Here is an 18,809-nt window from a genome sequence, read left to right as displayed (position 1 = left end):
AAAGGGAAACCCATCAGACTAACAGTGGAGCTCTCTGCAGAAACCCTACAAGCCAGAAGAGAGTGGGGGCCAGTATTCAACATTCTTAAAGAAATGAATTTTCAACCCAGAATTTCATATCCAGCCAAATTGAGCTTCATAAGCAAAGGAGAAATAAAATCCTTTCCAGACAAGAAAATGCTGAGGGATTTTGTTCCACCAGTCCTCCCTTACAAGAGCTCCTGAAGGAAGTGCTAAACATGGAAAGGAAAAACTGGTACCAGCTACCACAAAAACACACCAAAATATGAAAACCAACAACACTGTGAAGAAACTGCATCAACAAATGTGCAAAATAACCAGTGAGCATCATGATGACAGGATCAAATTCACACATAACAATATTAATCTAAAATATAAATGGATTAAATGCCCCAATTAAAAGACACAGACTGGCAAATTGGATAAAGAGTCAAGACCCATTGCTACATTCAGGAGACCCATCTCATGTGCAAAGACACACATAGGCTCAAAATAAAGGGATGGAGGAATATTTACCAAGCAAATGGAAAGCAAAAAAAAAGCAGAGGCTGCAATCCTAGTCTCTGAGGAAACAGACTTTAAACCAACACAGTTAAAAAAAAAAGACAAAGGAATTACATAATGGTAAAGTGATCAATGCAACAAGAAGAGCTATATTTTAAATATATATATGCACCCAAAACAGGAGCACCCAGATACATAAAACAAGTTTTTAGAGACCTGCAAAGAGGCTTAGATGCCCACACAATAATAGTAGGAGACTTTAACACCCCACTGTCAATATTAAACCAATCAATAAGAAAGAAAATTAACATGGATATTCAGGACTTGAGCTCAGCTCTGGACCAAATGGACCTAATAGACATCTACAGAACTCTCCACCCCAAATCCACAGAATACACATTCTTCTCAGCACCACCTAGCACTTATTCTAAAATTGACCACATAATTGGAAGTAAAACACTCCTCAGCAAATGCAAAAGAATGGAAATTATAACAAACAGTCTCTGAGACTATAGTGCAATCAAATTAGAACTTGGGATTTAGAAACTCACTGAAAACCACACAACTACATGGAAACTGAAAGTCCTGCTCCTGAATGACTACTAGGTAAATAATGAAATTAAGGCAGAAATGAAGAGGTTCTTTGAAACCGATCAGAACAAAGAGACCAATGTACCAGGATCTCTGGGACACAGCTAAAGCAGAACTAAGAAATTTATAGCACTAAATGCCCACATCAGAAAGAGTGAAATATCAAAAATTGACACCCTAACATCAAGATTAAAGGAACTAGAAAAGCAAGAGCAAACAAATTCAAAAACTAGAAGAATACCAGAAGTAACTAAGATCAGAGCAGAACTGAAGGAGATAGAGACATGAAAAACCCTTCAAAAAAATCAATGAATGCAGGAGCTGGTTTTATGAAAAGATTAACAAAATAGATAGACTGCTAGCCAGACAACAAAGAGAAAAGAGAGAAGAATCAAAGAGACACAATAAGCGTTGAAAAAGAGGATATTACGACCGACTACAGAAATTCAAACTACCATCAGAGAATACTATAAACATTTCTATGCAAATAAACTGGAAAATGCAGAAGAAATGGGTAAATTTCTGGGTACATACACCCTCCAAAAATTAAACCAGGAAGAAATCGAATCCCTGAATAGATCAATAACAAGTACTGAAACTGAGGCAGTAATTAACAGCCTACCAACCAAAAAACCCAGGACCAGACGATTCACAGCCACATTCTAACAGAGGTAAAAGAGAAGCTGGTATCATTCCTTCTGAAACTATTCCAAACAATATAAAAATAGGATCTCCTTTCCTACTCATTTTATGAGGCCATCATCATCCTGATACTAAAGCCTGGCAGAGACACAACAAAAAAAGAAAATTTCAGGCCTATATCCCTGGTGAACATCAATGTGAAAATCCTCAATAAAATACTGGCAAACTGAATCCAGCAGTACATCAAAAAGTTTATCCACCACAATCAAGTCAGCTTCATCCCTAGGATGCAAGTCTGGTTCAACATATGAAAACAAATAAACATAGTCCATCACATAAACAGAACCAATGACAAAAACCACATGATCATCTCAATAGATGCAGTAAAGGCCTTTGACAAAATTCAGCACACTTTCATGCTAAAAACTCTCAATAGGCTGGGCATGGTAGCTCACGCCTATAATCCCAGCACTTTGGGAGGCTGAAGGTCAGGATATCAAGACCATCCTGGCCAACATGGTGAAACACTGGAAAATTAATACAAAAATACAAAAAATTAACTGGATGTGATGGCATGTGCCTGTAGTCCCAGCTACTTGGAGGCTGAGACAGGAGAATCACTTGAACCTGGGAGGTGGAGGTTTCAGTGAGCCAAGATCGGGCCACTGCACTCCAGCCTGGGCAACAGAGAGAGACTCGATCGCACACAAACAAACAAACAAACAACGACAACAACAAAGCCCTCAATAAACTAGGCATTGATGGAACATACCTCAAAATAATAAGAGCTATTTAGACAAACCCATAGCCAATATCATACTGAATGGGCAAAAGCTGGAAGCATTCCCTTTGAAAACCAGGACAAGACAAGGATGCCCTCTCTCACCACTCTTATTCAACATAGTATTGGTACTTCTGGTCCGGGCAATCAGGCAAGAGAAATACATAGAGGGTATTCAAATAGGAAGAGAGGAAGTCAAATTATCTCTGTTTGCAGGTGACAGGATACAAAATCAGTATGCAAAAATCACAAGCATTCCTATACACCAATAATAGATAAGCAGAGAGTCAAATCATAAATGAACTTTCATTCACAATTGCTACAAAGAGAAAAAATACCTAGCGATAAAACTTACAAGGAATGTGAAGGACCTCTTCAAGGAGAATTACAAACTGCTGCTCAAGGAAATAAGAGAGGACACAAACAAATGAAAAAACATTTCATGCTTATGGATAGGAAGAATCAATATCATGAAAATGGCCATACTGCCCAAAATAATTTACAGATTCAATGCTGTTCCCATCAAGCTACCATTGACTTTCTTCACAGAACTAGAAAAAAACTACTTTAAATTTTATATGGAACCAAAAAAGATCCTGTAAAAGTACAAAGCTGGAGGTACTATGGTATCTGACTTCAATCTACAGTACAAGACTACAGTAGCCAAGAAAGCATGATACTGGTACCAAAACAGAGATATAGACCAACGGAGCAGACCAGAGGCTTCAGAAATAACACTGCACATACACAACCATCTACTCTTCAACAAACCTGACAAAAACAAGCAATGGTGAAAAGAAGATTCCCTATTTAATAAATGGTACTGGGAAAACTGGCTAGCCATATGCAGAAAACAGAAACTGGACCCCTTCCTTGACTGCCTTATGTAAAAATTAACTCAAAATAGATTAAAGGCTTAAACATAAGACCTGAAACCATAAAATCTCTAGAAGAAAACTTAGGTAATACCATTTAGGACATAGGCATGGGCAAAGACTTCATGAATAAAACACCAAAAGCAATTGCAGCAAAAGCTAAAATGACAAATGGGATCTAATTTAACTAAGGCACTTCTGCTCAGCAAAAGAAACTATCATCAGAGTGAACAGGCAACCTACAGAATGGGAGAACATTTTTGCAATCTACCCATCTGACAAAGATCTAATATCCAAAATCTACAAGGAACTTACACAAATTTACAAGAAATAAACAAACAACCCCATCAAAAAGTGGGCAAAGGGTATGAACAGACACTTTTCAAAAGAAGACATATATGCAGCCAACAAACATATTTAAAAAAAAAGCTCATCATCACTGGTCATTAGAGAAATGCAACTCAAAACCACAGTGAGATATCATTTCGCCAGTTAGAATGGCAATTATTAAAAAGTCAGGAAACAACAGATACTGGAGAGGATATGGAGAAATTGGAATGCTCTTACACTGTTGGTGGGAGTGTAAATTAGTTCAACCATTGTGGAAGACAGTGTGGAAATTTCTCAAGGATCTAGAACCAGAAATATCATTTGACCCAGTAATCCCATTACTGGGTATATACCCAAAGGATTATTTAGTAGAATAATTATTCTACTAAAAAGACACATGCACATGTATGTTTATTGCAGCACTATTTACAATAGCAAGGACTTGCTACCAATTCAAATGCCCATCAATGATCGACTGGATAAAGAAAATATGGTGTATCCATGGAGTACTATGCAGCCATAAAAAAAGAACAAGTTCATATCCTTTGCAGGGACATGGATGAAGCTGAAAACCATCATTCTCAGCAAGCTAACAGAGGAACAGAAAACCAAACACTGCATGTTCTCATTCATAAGTGGGAGTTGAACAATGAGAACACATGGACACAGGGAGGGGAACATTACACACCAGGGCCTGTCAGGGGTTGAGAGGCAAGAGGAGGAAGAGCATTAGGACAAATATCTAATGCATCCGGGGCTTAAAGCCTAGATGATGGGTTTATAGGTGCAGCAAATCACCGTGGCACATGTATACTTACATAACAAACCTGCACGTTCTGCACATGTATCCCTGAACTTAAAGTAAAATTACAAAAAAATTCCCCAAGAAACAAATATTCCTGATTTTTTAATATTTTTTTTTCTGAGAAGCAACATACATTTTTTAGATTTATTGAGTGTTCTTATTTTAAGAACAAATTAATATATACATATGTATTTATATTTTCATTGAGACCTTATTATTCCGATAAATAAATTATATACAAGTATATTTTTTTCAACTCCTATGATGATCAATGAATACATTTATCTGAATTTTTTATTGTATTACCAATTCTGTCATTCATGTGATCATCATGTACTTAAAAAGAGGCTCAGTTTTACAGTCTAAAATTGTAAGGTTAACTTTTAAATCAGAATCGAACAAGTGAAAATTGAGATCTTTATTTTCCAAAAGAAATAACATTCAGTTTGATGCATTTAAATCAGCAATAGGTAAGTGCCCCATTCCCTTAGTATGAAAGGATACCTCCAAATGCCATATAAATGATATCTTATATTTGACAGGGTTTGGTTTGGCAATGAAGCTTCCCAAGAATAACAGAGTCTGGCTTCCCTAATCCTTTCTTTTTTTTTTCTTGGCAGTTCTTATTCTGACAAATTTTTTGGAAGTTCTTCTGTAATTCTTGGAGAACACCTTCAGTAATGTGCTTGTGTGATTAAGAGACACATCTCGCCTAGACAATTTAATGCACGTCTGGTAGGACAATTCAGTCTGACTAGAAGTTCTTGGCAAGCTATTGTCTATTACCAGAAAATCAAAGGAGTGAACCAGGAAATCAAAGAAATTTCCCAACAACTTTCCCTTTCCCCTTTCTATTATTTTTTTTTGAATTAGAGCAAATTGAGTAAATATGTATACACACATACTCAAAAATGGACCTTTTTGTTTATGTGTGTACCATTGTATGCCTTTTATTTCATCCTACCTTATTGCACCAGCTTGGACTTAACTGTGTTGTTGAACAGGGGTGATGAGAGTGAATATCCTTGACTTGTTACCAATCTCGTGGGGAAATATTCTCTATCCTGAGTGTTAGGGGCCCCCCTTCCTGCTGCTGGAGCCAGAACCGTAGGGCTGCTCCTCTAGCTCTTGCTTTGCATGCCTGTGCTACTTTCGGATTTTTGACTGCTTTGTCTTCCAACCAGGTGATAGCAGAGGAAAAGGAAGTTTTAAAATCACCACTAGTTAGATGACACTGGTATCTTTCCCCGATCCACTTGCTGCTCTGTACTTTTCAGTTTTCAAACAGCTACTCCCTATGTCCTGTCCCAGTTGTTTAGTTGCTTTCAATGGGAAAGTCAGGATAGAATATATCTTTGCTTTGTTGCTATTGCTTCTGGCATCTTCATCATGAAATATTTGCCTGTTTCTATGTCCAGAATGGTATTGACTAGGTTGTCTTCAAGGGTTTTTACAGTTTCGGGCTTTACATTTAAGCCTTTAATCCATCTTGCGTTGATTTCTGTATATAGTATAAGGAAGGTGTCTAATTTAATTTCAAGCTTCTGCATGTGGCTAGCCAAGTAGGGAAAGGACTACTTTCCCCTACAATGTGATTTTTGATCTATGTATGTAATGTGGAAAGATTAACTCAAGATTAGCCAAAATGGAAAGGAGAGTCTCTTTTAAATTCCTATTAATAATTTACATTTATAAATTGTCCTTTTGATTTTTATGTAACTGACCACTATGTGTCAGCTGGAAGAAGATAAATCATTTATCAAACATAGCTGGTGACTTAGCAGAGAAAGAGATGAGTTACAGATGTATAACAAGATACTAGTTAAATTCTTTACCATGTATTTTCACTCTGATGGGCTCAGTACTCAGGGCTTTCTATATGCATTGTTCTTGGAATATTGATCACTTCTGCAGAAATGAGCAGAGAAAGAGAGAAATCATTGTTCTTTCAAAAGTCTGGAGGTGTCAGGCTTTTATATAATTTACCAAAAAGTGAATGAATGCCTGTCGATTTAAAAATGATTTTACCACCACGCAGAGAGGCTGAGGACAGATACTTCATAAGGAAGGGAGATGAAAATAGAAAGTTGAGCAGAGGGTCAGGGATCTTCATGTTTCCCTTGATCCAAGTATACACTGGCATAGAAACTCTAGATATGTTTCTGGGGCCTATGGAACAAAGAGTTGTGTCTTACTTTGTAGGATCACCACAGGAAATGCTGCCCACATTTTAGAGATTCCATATCCAGGATAGACAGAGGTTGGAATAGCAAAGCAAAAAGGCAGGGAGCGATGGAGAGATGATGTGAGACAAGCCCCCAAACTCTCATCACTTGGGAGAACATTCAACATTTTCCCATAACCATGAGAAAAAAAAGGGAGAGAGGAAAATGGCCCATAAGAGGTCTTGTGGAACACAAACTGTATGGCCCTGACTACTGAATGGCATACAGCACCCCAAATCTCATCAGCTTTCAGAAACAGTGAGTTCAGTGGCCAATGGCCAAGAACAGGCAAGACACAATAAACCTCAACAGTGCTCAGGAAGGCCAGGTGATTACTATGGACATGTGCCTACTCCACCCACCTCCAACTTCCTGGATACCATAGTCTGTGAGCCTCCTCCAACACCAGAAACCATCCAAGCAGAAGGGAAGGACAAGTGGGGAGTGAAACCCCTGAATTAACTGACATGTGAACAACAAAGAAACTAAGTTTTAAACTGGAGGTGTCTGAAACAGGCTAGATCCACTGCTAACCTGGAAATTCCAGTTTTCCATAAGTGAGTCTATGACTGTGAAATTAATATCAATTATTTATTTAGTATATTTGCCCTCTAAATTGTGAGCAAATTGAGGGCAGAGTCCAATTTTCATGGATTATTTTAAACTTATGACCGAATAAAATGCCTGAAATAAGTAAAAAAAGAGGCAATAGGTATTATATGAAATAAATAAAACTTGCAATTTGTTAATTAGTTGTCTCCTGTCCTGGTAAATAAGACTGCTACCACTTAAGTTAAATCAATAGCCTCAGTTTTAATGATAGCAAGTGAACTACTGTGATAATTTCTCTGAAAATTATTTTTCCCCTCTATCTTTGCCAGTCTGTTGTTTGCAGATGAGAGTCACCTATGTGATTCATTCTTCACTCTCACAGTATAAAAACCTAGCATAAACATGCAAAGCTGGAGAAAGGAGCTAGAAAAGAAAACCAAATATGAGTAAAAGAACTCTGATGAAAGACAAACACAGTAATTCTTTACTGTAAAGGCACTCATAAAAATGTGTTTGTATTGTAATATGATCCTTTCATTACCATTAGGAAGCAGCTTTCACATAGAGAGAAATGGACCTATTCTAAATGTCTCTGAACAGTCTGAAAAACTCTTCTCTGCATGTCAAAAAATCATTTTACAATGCCATTTATCAGTGATTCCTCTTCCATCTCAGCTGTTATCTCTTTTGTGATACAATGAATGGAAACAACTGGGCAGGTGACAGAATTCCCCACCAACCTTGATAAGATACCTTGTTAAGTAATGATTTCCTACTTAAAGTGTTTCAATTCCAAGTGTAATTTTTAGAAAACACCAAGACTTCATTGACAGCAAGAATCAATGACAGTTGTGACATTGACAATGTTATATGACAATGACGGTCAATGACAGTTAATTCAAGGACAATTTTTTTACCTAAATGTGAGAAGGACCTTCAAAGTCCCAAAGCATCGAATAATATTTTCAAAGCGTCGCATGGACTTACTGAAAACTTTCTCACAGAATTTATTTTTAAAGTCTAGCTTGTATACTTTGTAACATAAAATTTGATTAAACATTAATCACCTGTAGTTTCTGCACTCAGAGACAATTTGACAGAGCTATGGAAGAATGCTTTGGTATGCAGGATTTTTGCCTATCAGAAAAAAGACTAAACACGCTGGACCCCAATTAGAAAGTTATGATTCTTTACAATCAAAAAAAAAAAAAAAAAAGGAGGAGGAGAAGAAAAGGGAGAAGGAGGAGAAGAGGAGGAGGAGGAGGAAGGAGAAGGTGGCCAATCACAAGGATAGACTTTAGGTTTTAGAAAACACAAGGATAGACTACAAAAAAGGCAGAAATAATTGCAATTTTTAGTGATGAGTTTTTTTTTTTTTTTACTTTTGATGCCTTTCAAATTGTATGTTAGTGATATGATTTGGCTTAAATGAGATGGGAAGTTGTTTCCTTGTAAAGAGACTGGAAAGAGAATTCTTCTGTATACTGGGAAGTATAAAATGATAATAAAAATGTAAACTGTAGGATCAGACTGCCATGTTTATAATCTCATTTTCTCTGCTTTCTAATTATGTAATCTTAAGCAAATGAAATAATCTCCCAGTATCTGAATTTCCTTAAGTGAGAATCCTAATGTATTTACCTCAAAAAGTTGTAAAGATTGAATGAGTTAATATATGCAAAGCGATTAGAAAAGAGCATGTCACGTTGTATACATTCAACTATGCAGATTATTTTGAGTAATTACTGAGGATTGGATTTTATTATCACACTCTAGAAATAATCACCATACTTAACTAGCCTTGCTACATGAGACGGCCAGAAAGGAGAGTTTAAGATCAAGATGCTGATATTCAACTCACTCATCTTACAAGGTGTCAGATAATATTAACTTGGTTTCTATCCAATAGTTCAGTAAAAAACAAGACATTTATTTACCCCAGGATACTCATTTCAGAAAGCACATACATACACTATGCATTTTAGATATCATCTTATAACGAATTATTTTCATTGGCTTTATATTATTCTGAGAGATGACTGGCAATTCACAGCTGAAATTCCTATGGCATGCCATATAGGATCTTGAAACTTGAAGCTTTGATTGGCCATTCGTCCATCTGTGGCTTAAAACCAGGCCTGTTGCAAAAGGAAAATGTTGGCACTGCATATAAGTTCTTGGCCATTCGAGTGAGGTGGCCCTTTATTCAGATGTGTCTTGATTAGATTCTTCATGAGAAAATTGTTAACCTTATTTTCTGCATAGCTGCTTTTTAAATATGTAACAGAATATTTGTACTGAATTCATTCTCTGGGGAATGTTCTTTGAACTCTTTAATGATCAATTGCTATTCTCAAAAGAAAAGTTATTTGTGATAATATTTATGGAAAAATATCTAAAAAACTTTTTTTTGAGACAGAGTTTCACTCTTGTTGCCCAGGCTGGAGTGCAATGGGGCAATCTCTGCTCACTGCAACCTCTGCCTCCCGGATCCAAGCAATTCTCCTGCCTCAGCCTCCTGGGTAGCTGGGATTACAGGCATGCACCACTACACCTAGATAATTTTGTATTTTTAGTAGAGACGAGGTTTCTTCATATTGGTCAGGCTGATCTCGATGATCCACCTCACCTGAGGTGATCCACCTGCCTCTGCCTTCCAAAGTGCTAGGATTACACGTGTGAGCCACCGCACCCAGTCTAAAGGACTTTTAAAGTATTTCAATATTTCTTTTTAAAGAACACTACCAAAAGTGAGGCAGTAATGCTATATTGTTGTAAGTCATTATAAAATGAATTTTAGTAAACCGCGTTTCAGCATTGTGCCTCAACCTATATTGAAAGACTGCATAGAAATATTTATTCAAAATTAAGCATTGTTTCTACTGTTTGTGCATTGTTAGGACATTATTCGCTACACAAAAGTGAGCCATGGATAAGTAATTTTAGTTCCCTCGGAGAAAAGTTTGACCCCTTTATGATAATAACTCTTTTTTTTACAAAAGAAATCTTATGTGGCTCCTTTTTTGCTTTGGCCACTGAGAATATTGTTTTGAGCAACTTTTTAGATTCTTCCTCTGTCTCCTCCCTCCCTCCCTCCCTCCCCCCTTCCTCCAGCCCTCCCTCCCTCCTTCCTGCCTTTTTCTTTTCTTTTCTTTTCCTTCCTTCCTTCCTTCCTTCCCTCCCTCCCTCCCTCCCTCCCTCCCTCCCTCCCTCCTTCCTTCCTTCCTTCCTTTCTTCCTTCCTTCCTTCCTTTCTCTTTTACTATAGAGTATCCTTTTTCCTTTTTCCAGCCAGATTTATTGAGGTATAATTAACATGAGAAAATTATATATATTCAAGGTATACAAAGTGATTATTTGATACACATATACATTGTATAATGATTACTACAATCAAATTCATCAGCACATCATCACCATACATAGTTTCCCTTCATGAATACGTTTGTGTGGGGGATAGAAGGGAGGGCAGTGGTGGTGAAGACACTTATAATCTACTTTCTTAGCAAATTTCAAGTAAAAAATACAGTTTTATTGACTACAGTCACCATGCTGTACATTAGATCCCAATAACTAATATATCTTAAAACAGAAAGATTATTAAGGTACTACTTTCTAAACTTTTATTAAGTCAGAAACAAAAGAAAATGCTTGTACTTGCATAGCAGGCTTAGTTCATTTGTGCTGCTATAACAAAATGTACCTGAGCCTAGGTAATTTGTAAAGAACAGAAATTTATTTTCTTTTAGTTATGGAGGCTGGGACATTCAAAATCAAGGTGCTGGCAGGAGCATATTTGGTGTCCGGTGAGGGCTTCTCTCTGCTTCCAAGATGGTGCATTGTCACTGAATCCTCCAGAGGGAAGAATATTGTGTCCTCACATGGTGGCGAGCAGAAGGGCAAGAGTAGCTTAATTCTGCCTGAAGCCTCTTTTCTAAGGGCCTTAATTTCATTCATGAAGGAGGTGCCCTAATGACTTAATCACCTCTTCAAAGTCCCACCTCTTAATACTACCACATTGACCATTAGGTGTCAACACATGAATTTTGGAGGAGATACATTGAAACCATAGCATACGCTGAGGAAAATAGAACAGACAGCTTATGGCTGGAGGGAGCCAGCCCAGAGTTGGGTCACCCAATTACTTCTTTGAAAACCAAGAGGTATGTTTGTGTACCAGAAAACCATTCATGGTATGCCATTGGAAAGCTCTGCTCTATGGCATATATTTATGATAGCCTTTCAAATTGGACATATGATTGAAACCATCTTTAAAATCTTTGTGGAAGGAGGCAGGAAACAATCAATCAAACAAACAACAATAACAACAAACCCCAAATAATCAAATAATTGGTCAAAAACAGAGAAAAACAAAAAAAACTTAAGAGTACTAAGATTATAGAAACGCAGAACAGGGTTTTAGTAGCAGTCAGGTCATCACCATTTTGCAGAGGTCTCTAAAGAAAAAGAAAACTCTTCAGCAAAACTGTGACTTTCTATGTAAGAATAAATTTGAGTTCAGTGCCCAGACAAAAACTTGGAAATCTCTGAATTGTAAGGGGACTGATAAGGCTAAGGCAATTCCCAGTGCATATTAGTAGGGAAAAGAAGATTGGAGATATAAAGAAGTAGATTACCAGAAACTGGAAAACATAGGAAGAAATATGGTTATTGCCTACTTTTTAAGGCAAACTGGATAAAAGTTTGTACAAGCTTTGTAAGGAGGAAGTAGAAACAGACATAAGAAATACACTGTAAGTAATTTGAAATCAATTTTGAAATATATGTCTGAATCAACATTTTAGTAAAATGTATATAGAATTCAGTATATAATGTGCTTTTAGCCATTTAAATTTATTTACTTTTCGTTGTTATCTTCAAATCTAAAAATGAAGGATCCTTGCAGTTATTACAGTTGAATAATTGATAGAGTATCCTTCATTCTTTCAAGCAAGATTTTTTATTTCAGAATGGAACAAAATCAGGTTATTTTTACTCCTTAAAAATGGTATTTTTAACAAGAGTTATCTATCCCTCTGGATGTGCTACTCAATGCAATTGCAGCAACCAAGTAGACTGTACTATCTTTATGCTAACAATTCCCATGTTAATGTCTTCAGTCAGGCAAAACCCTAGACTTGAATCTTTAGTTTCCCACTCAACGTCTCTGCTTGGCTGTCTTGTAGATATTCTAATTTTAATGCCTATAAATGATCTCCAGACATTATTCCCATACCTCTTCCACCCAGAAAGTTTCTCATGTCAGTTTATGATAATTGCATCTTTCTAGTTGCTCAGGTTCCTAATGTTGACATCCCTTTGACCCTTCTCTTTACTCCCCATGTTATAATTCATCCGAAAATGTTGCTGACTTTACAGTAAAAATACATCCAGAATTTAACTACTTTCCTTCTCTTCCTCCATTTTCACTCTAGTCTAGCCCACATTCCCCTGCTACTGGGTAATTGCAATAGCCTCTAACTTGTTTTCCTCTTTTAACCCTTTAAAATCAATTTTCAACACAGCAGCCAGGGTAGTCATTTAACAGAAAGTCAGATCATATTACTTTGTTTTATTATTATTTGTTATGTATATGTAAGCTCTATAAGAGCATTGATTACAGTTTTGTTTATTTATTTATCATAAGTTTCTAGAACAGTGTCTGGCCTATGACTGAACAAATGAATATCCATTTTTCAGAGAGAATACTGACACTTAGAGAAAGAAAGAAACTTCTTTCATATTTCATATCTCATAGAGATTACAAGAATTGAACCCAGGTCTTTGGACCCCACTCTTGTGTTCTTTTTCACTATCTTATGCTTCTTCCTAGACATGCTGACAGAATCCTCAAGGTGAATATCAAGATTTTCTTGAGGAAGTGTGTTAAACTTACTTGCAGAAGTCTGTGTTTAAGTCATGATTCTGCCCCTCAACAGGCAGAATCTAAGTACCACAATTTTTCACTTGCAAAAGTCAGTTGAACTGAGATGATGTCTACGGTTCATTGTGCAGACAAATATTAATGAGTCCAGTGACACTACCCAGACGTTTCCCAAGTCTTCAATAGCAGCATAAATAACTGTCATTTGGAGGCCACAGCAAGACAAGAAAGCCTACCAAATATGTTTATTGTTTCTTAGGTTCCCTTGTATAGCCAGATCTAGGAACCTTTCAAAGTGGGGCAAGGTTTCCCAAGGCTGGATGCTAACTGGTGACATTTGGTGCAGCTGGCGCCCTCACTGATGATATATGCAAATGTGGTTGTTTGGGTAAAACAGTGTGACATCTAATTACTTATTTATTTTATGTCTTTGCTTTGTGGAATCAAACTCACATCCAAATTAGGGGTGTGATGCTTTAGGGTTTATAACAAGTCTTTGTGTGGTTTTTCTTGCTTCTTAGACTAGAGCTCACTGTGTATATATATTTGTGTAAATGTTTGTGTTTATTCTTCTGCCTCAAATACAATGGGTTTTTGTCTAAAATACACTATTCCAATCCCAATTGGCTCTTTATTCCAGCCAAGCCAGTTTTATGATGGTTCCTCTCAATCTCACTTTTATTTTTCTTGATCCTTTTTGCTTCCTTTCTTTTATTTTTGCCTTCTTTTTTTGTTCCTCTTTTTATCTTTCACTCATACTATTTTCCTGAAGAAACGTGTACCCTCTTTCTGACAATCCTAACTCACCATTATTTAAAGATGCAATTTACCTACTAGAAGCCTTATCGGGCAGTTGTACTCAAGTCAGAGCACTGATTTTCTCTTTCATCCCCAAAGTTTCTGGGGGTTCTGTTTATTACCATTACTATTTTATGACTTGTTGTTCTTATTTGTTTCTTTGTTGATCATCTCCCTGTAGTCTTATACACTGTGTCACTCACTAGATTGCAAACTTTAGTATGCTGACTTTGCCTTCTGTATCTCTTAAGTTTTCCTTTTCACATATGAATACAGGTTTGAATAGAGTGCAGAAAGCTCCCTAGAAGTCTGTGTTTCAGTAGTATATTGCTTTATACCAAACCACCCCAAAACGTGGTGCTTAAAACATCCATTTTATTTTATTCATGGTTTTAGAGGTGAGGAACTTGAGAAATAGCTTGACTGGGTGTTTTGTCTTTCATCCCGATGGTGTCAGCTGAGGCAGTGGGACTGGAGGAAATACTCCTAGATGACTTTTTCATTCACTGTCAGGTGCCTTGGTGTTTCTTGGCCTGCTTCTACCTACATGGCAGCCCACCAATCAGAGCCTTTCCACTTGGCTTGGGCTTCTCACAGTGCAGACATATTGGGGTAATCACACTTCTTGCATGTGATCACACTTCAACCCTATTGCTTTATTGGTCAAAACAATCACAGGGCCTCCCAGACTCAAGGGAGTGAAGAAATAGACTCCAGCTCTTGATGTCATGTGACAGGGTCCCATGACAGGAGAGCCTGCAGAATGGGTATCATTGTTGAGGTCACCTTTGAAAAATATAATCTGACTAATCTGCAGAGAAAATTCAACAGTTTTATTTAAAAGTGCATTGGAGTAAAATGCACAATATATACATTGTAGAATCAAAAATTAGAATGTCTAAAATGAATAAACCAATCATTTTAGACCAGCCAGCCCCAAAACAAAGATATAGACCAACGATTTATTAAGAGAATTAGATTCTCGTCTCTGGTTCACCTGATAACTATAAAATGATGGCCTGTTGGTGTTAGGGTAAACTATTCTTTGATTAAATCGAATGTAATAATCACTAATTATGTTGTAGAAGTTTTTGCTGTGTCACATAGAGTGATGACACCACCCACCATGGTATTCTGTCTGTAAATGGCCTAGAATTTAGTTTGAAGTCTTCTTAAGACACTTATGACTTTTTCAGTTTGGCTCTTCACTTTCAAGTGGCATCAGTCCCAGTCTTACAGTATTCTTTTGAGTTCTGCAAATTAATCTATAAAACAAGCAAGAAAATGAATTGTATTATATTACTTTATTCACTTAACACATATTATGTTTAAAATGCTTTGTATGCTATATGTGATGAAAAGATAGATATTGGTTAAATTGAATAAAATAAGGTCCTAGTTCTGTGATCTAAGATTACAATCCTGTCTGTATCTGCATGTGTGCACATGTGTCTATGCATGTATTTTTGTGTATTAGGATTTGAGTGAGGTTGCTGATGCAGGCTATGTAGAGAACTAGACAGTCTGTCTTACAGGTTTAAGATAGAACATTGGTATTGTCTCACTGTATTAGTAGTATTCCCACCTACTAAATTCGAAGTTCTTTGAGATCAGTACTCAGATCAGTATGAGAGAGTATTCATCTCTCAATCCCCATGGACAATGTCTGTCAATAATACCTGGCACATTTTACATATGCAATAAATATTGAATATTTAAACCTTTGGAGTAGAGTTTCCATGCAAATAGAATTACTCCTGCTGGTAAACTAATACTGGTTTAACCACACTGGAAATTTGAGGTCAAAATAGGCTACTTCAACTTCCCAGAACCTTAAGGAAACTTGCCTGTTATGGCTCTTTGGCTCATTGCGTTGTGTGTCAATCTTGCCGTGTCTGATCTCCCACCTTGAGCAAGCCTATTGTTTACACTCATTTACCTGCCGTCTTAGAAACTGCAGATAAAAAAATCTTTTCCAGAGGTCTTGGAATCAAACATCCCTCACTGACACATTACTGGATATGGAATGAATCAGAAACATGTGGATTAAATTTCCCTGAAAATTTCTTTGGTTATAAAAATTAAGGAAAAAAGTGTTTAGCCAGATGCTTCGTGGGTAATGCCAAACTCAAATTGTTTGAAAAATGTGTGTGCTGGTTAGGTAAACAAACAAATAAAAAAAATAAATGTTTCTTCCCTCTTGCCTTGTAAAACCTCACATTCACTGTAAAAACCTCAAGTCAGTTTGAAGCTAGATTTTATAAAAGGTTTTGAAAAGTCTATGGTTTTCCTCTTTGATCATTGGAGACAAAGAGTTATATGGGTAAATACTTCTGAGAATGCACATAAGCAAGGCTGAAGTTTTTCAATAGATTTCAAAGCACTGAATGAGGTAAGATATATTAGTAAGATTTATTTGATTTCTGAATATTAACTGGAAATTTCATCTAAAATAGGTTATTTCAGGAGAGAAGCAGTTGAACCTGAGTCCCATAGTTTAACTTGTTTAAGTTTAACATGTTAAACTATTCTTAAAATATTAGGGCTGGGTGTGGTGGCTCACACCTGTAATCCCAGCACTTTGGAGGTTCAGGCAGGTGGATCACTTGAGGTCAGGAGTTGAAGACCAGCCTGGGCAACATGGTGAAGGCCTGTCTCTACTAAAAACACAAAAATTAGCTGGGTGTTGTGGTGGGTACCTGTAATCTCAGCTACTGGAGGCTGAGGCAGTGAATTGCTTGAACCCAGGAGGCAGAAGTTGGAGCGAACCAAGATCATGCCACTGCACTCCAGTTTGGGTGACAGAGCAAGACACACACACACAAAAAAAATTCAGAAGCTTGGACATGATAGATGTTTATGAAAAGCAGGAGAAAATGCCTTTATCATTGAAACAACAGACTTGAAAGTAATTTAGTTCCCAAACTTTATTTAGTAAAAAGGAAGAATGCAAGGGTCAAAATAAACCTCACTGCAATGATTATTATCATTCTGCTTATCCCTTCCCTCAAAACCCCTCAAACAATTGCTTAAGCATATATGTTCTTGTACCCAGCATAATTTAAGGAGAACTGTGTGGATATGGTTCCTAACACATAGACTGACATCAGCTGTGTATACCCTAACACAGAGCTCAGAACAGGAGAAGAAAGACAGTAAGAAAATTTCTGTCAGTGGCTATTGCACTTTAGTGTGTGTATCACCTGAAAAGATCATTAAAACTATAAGTTGCAAATGTCCCATACCCTGCCCAGAGATTTTGATCTGAATTAGGACCTAGGAATCTCCATTTTCAACAAAGACTCAGGTTGATTCTGATGAAGATTATTCAAGGAGCACATTATATGGATTTAGAAGGTAAAAGAGAAAACTTATTGAAGCTGATATTGAGAAGGTCTGAGATAATCCTTCCCTGAGATGTGGGAAGACAAGGACATGGACTCTACCTATTTAGTGCCAGTTTGTGTAAATGCTGTTTTTTAAAATTATAATTATGGACCTCCAGAAATGCATCTGTTCATTCAATAAATATTTATTAACTGCTAAATATGTTGTGAACAAAATAGAAACATGAATCTGTGCCCTCATGAATCTTACATTCTAGTTGGAGGGTACAGTCAATAGAAAAATAATAAATAAAATAACACATAATATATCAAGTAGTGATTAAATATCAAAAGATAATGTGGGAAAATGGGTAAAATGCTAGAAAAAGTGGAAAGAAGAGGCCTAGTTGAGAATGTGACATTTGGGTAGAACTTAGAGGAGTTGAGCCAACAGAACAGCCAAAGGAATGCCTTAGAAAGCAAGGGTCCAGGCTGGGGAACCTGCAGTTGGAAAGGACATGAAATGGAAGTGTGTCTGGGATAGCTGCAGTGGAGTGGCTATGAAAAGAGCAGAGGACAGCAGGTAGGGGAGAAAGGCTAAACAGAAGGGGGTGTAGAGGATCACAAGCTTTGGCTTCTCTTCTGAGTAAGTGATATGAGAGGACACTAGAGGGTTTTGAGCAAAGACAAAACTCACACGAATGTTTCCACCATATATGAAGTGGAAATTAAAATACCAATTTAGTTATTCACTCTGCCTCATTTACAGAGCTCAAGGTATGCAATATTTTTGTTGGGGAAATTTTGGATGAATGGTGCTCAGAGAGTGGAAAGGACTGGATAAAATATGAAAAACTTGACCCTGTCCTCAAAATATATGAGAATCTATGTGGGGATTATACGAATCATTTAGTCTCTGAACAATCATTATCCAGAGAAGTCAATATTTGCCTCAATTTCTGGATTTTTAAATCATGTAAATATGGAGCATTTTCATTTAAGCATGAAGAAAATGAGAATTCAGTCATGTTAGAAAGGTATCTGAGATCCATGGATTAAAGTGTAAGGTGTACATCTGCAGTAGGTGAAATTTCCCTTTTCCATTTCCAAAGATTTGGGAGTTTAAATAAACTTGGATAAAGACTTTGTAGGTGACATTAAGAACAATAAACTTGAATCATTAACTTTCCTAAGCTAGGGTACAAGAAGATACACACAAATCATGTAAAATATCTTAAAGTGTTTCTGACTTCTCCAACATATTAATTATTCATCACAAGTAAATTATAGTTGATATTTCATATTATAGAGCCATGGGATGTTTTTCAGTTTTTTAGGATATAGTCGTGCTCATAGAAAACATGATGTTGTTTCAAATTAATAGATAGTGCTCTTGCTGGAACAAGATTCAATACACTAATAAGAGCTGACAGAGTCTGGCTGAGAGAGAACTTGTATATGTTTTGTGGCCTGATT

At 36.8% G+C, this 18,809-nt stretch overlaps 1 protein-coding gene across 5 annotated transcripts in view; it reads left to right on the top strand.

Annotated features, from left to right (window-relative positions):
* Positions 1-18,809, top strand: part of LOC103788657 (uncharacterized) — a 304,484-nt gene that overhangs the window by 20,383 nt on the left and 265,292 nt on the right. The gene's annotated exons all lie outside the window — the stretch shown is intronic.

Source organism: Callithrix jacchus, chromosome 16 (genome assembly GCF_049354715.1).
Source record: "Callithrix jacchus isolate 240 chromosome 16, calJac240_pri, whole genome shotgun sequence".
Lineage (NCBI taxonomy): Eukaryota > Metazoa > Chordata > Mammalia > Primates > Cebidae > Callithrix > Callithrix jacchus.
The sequence above is the reverse complement of the archived record's forward strand: the minus strand, read 5'-3'. Positions and strand labels throughout refer to the sequence as shown.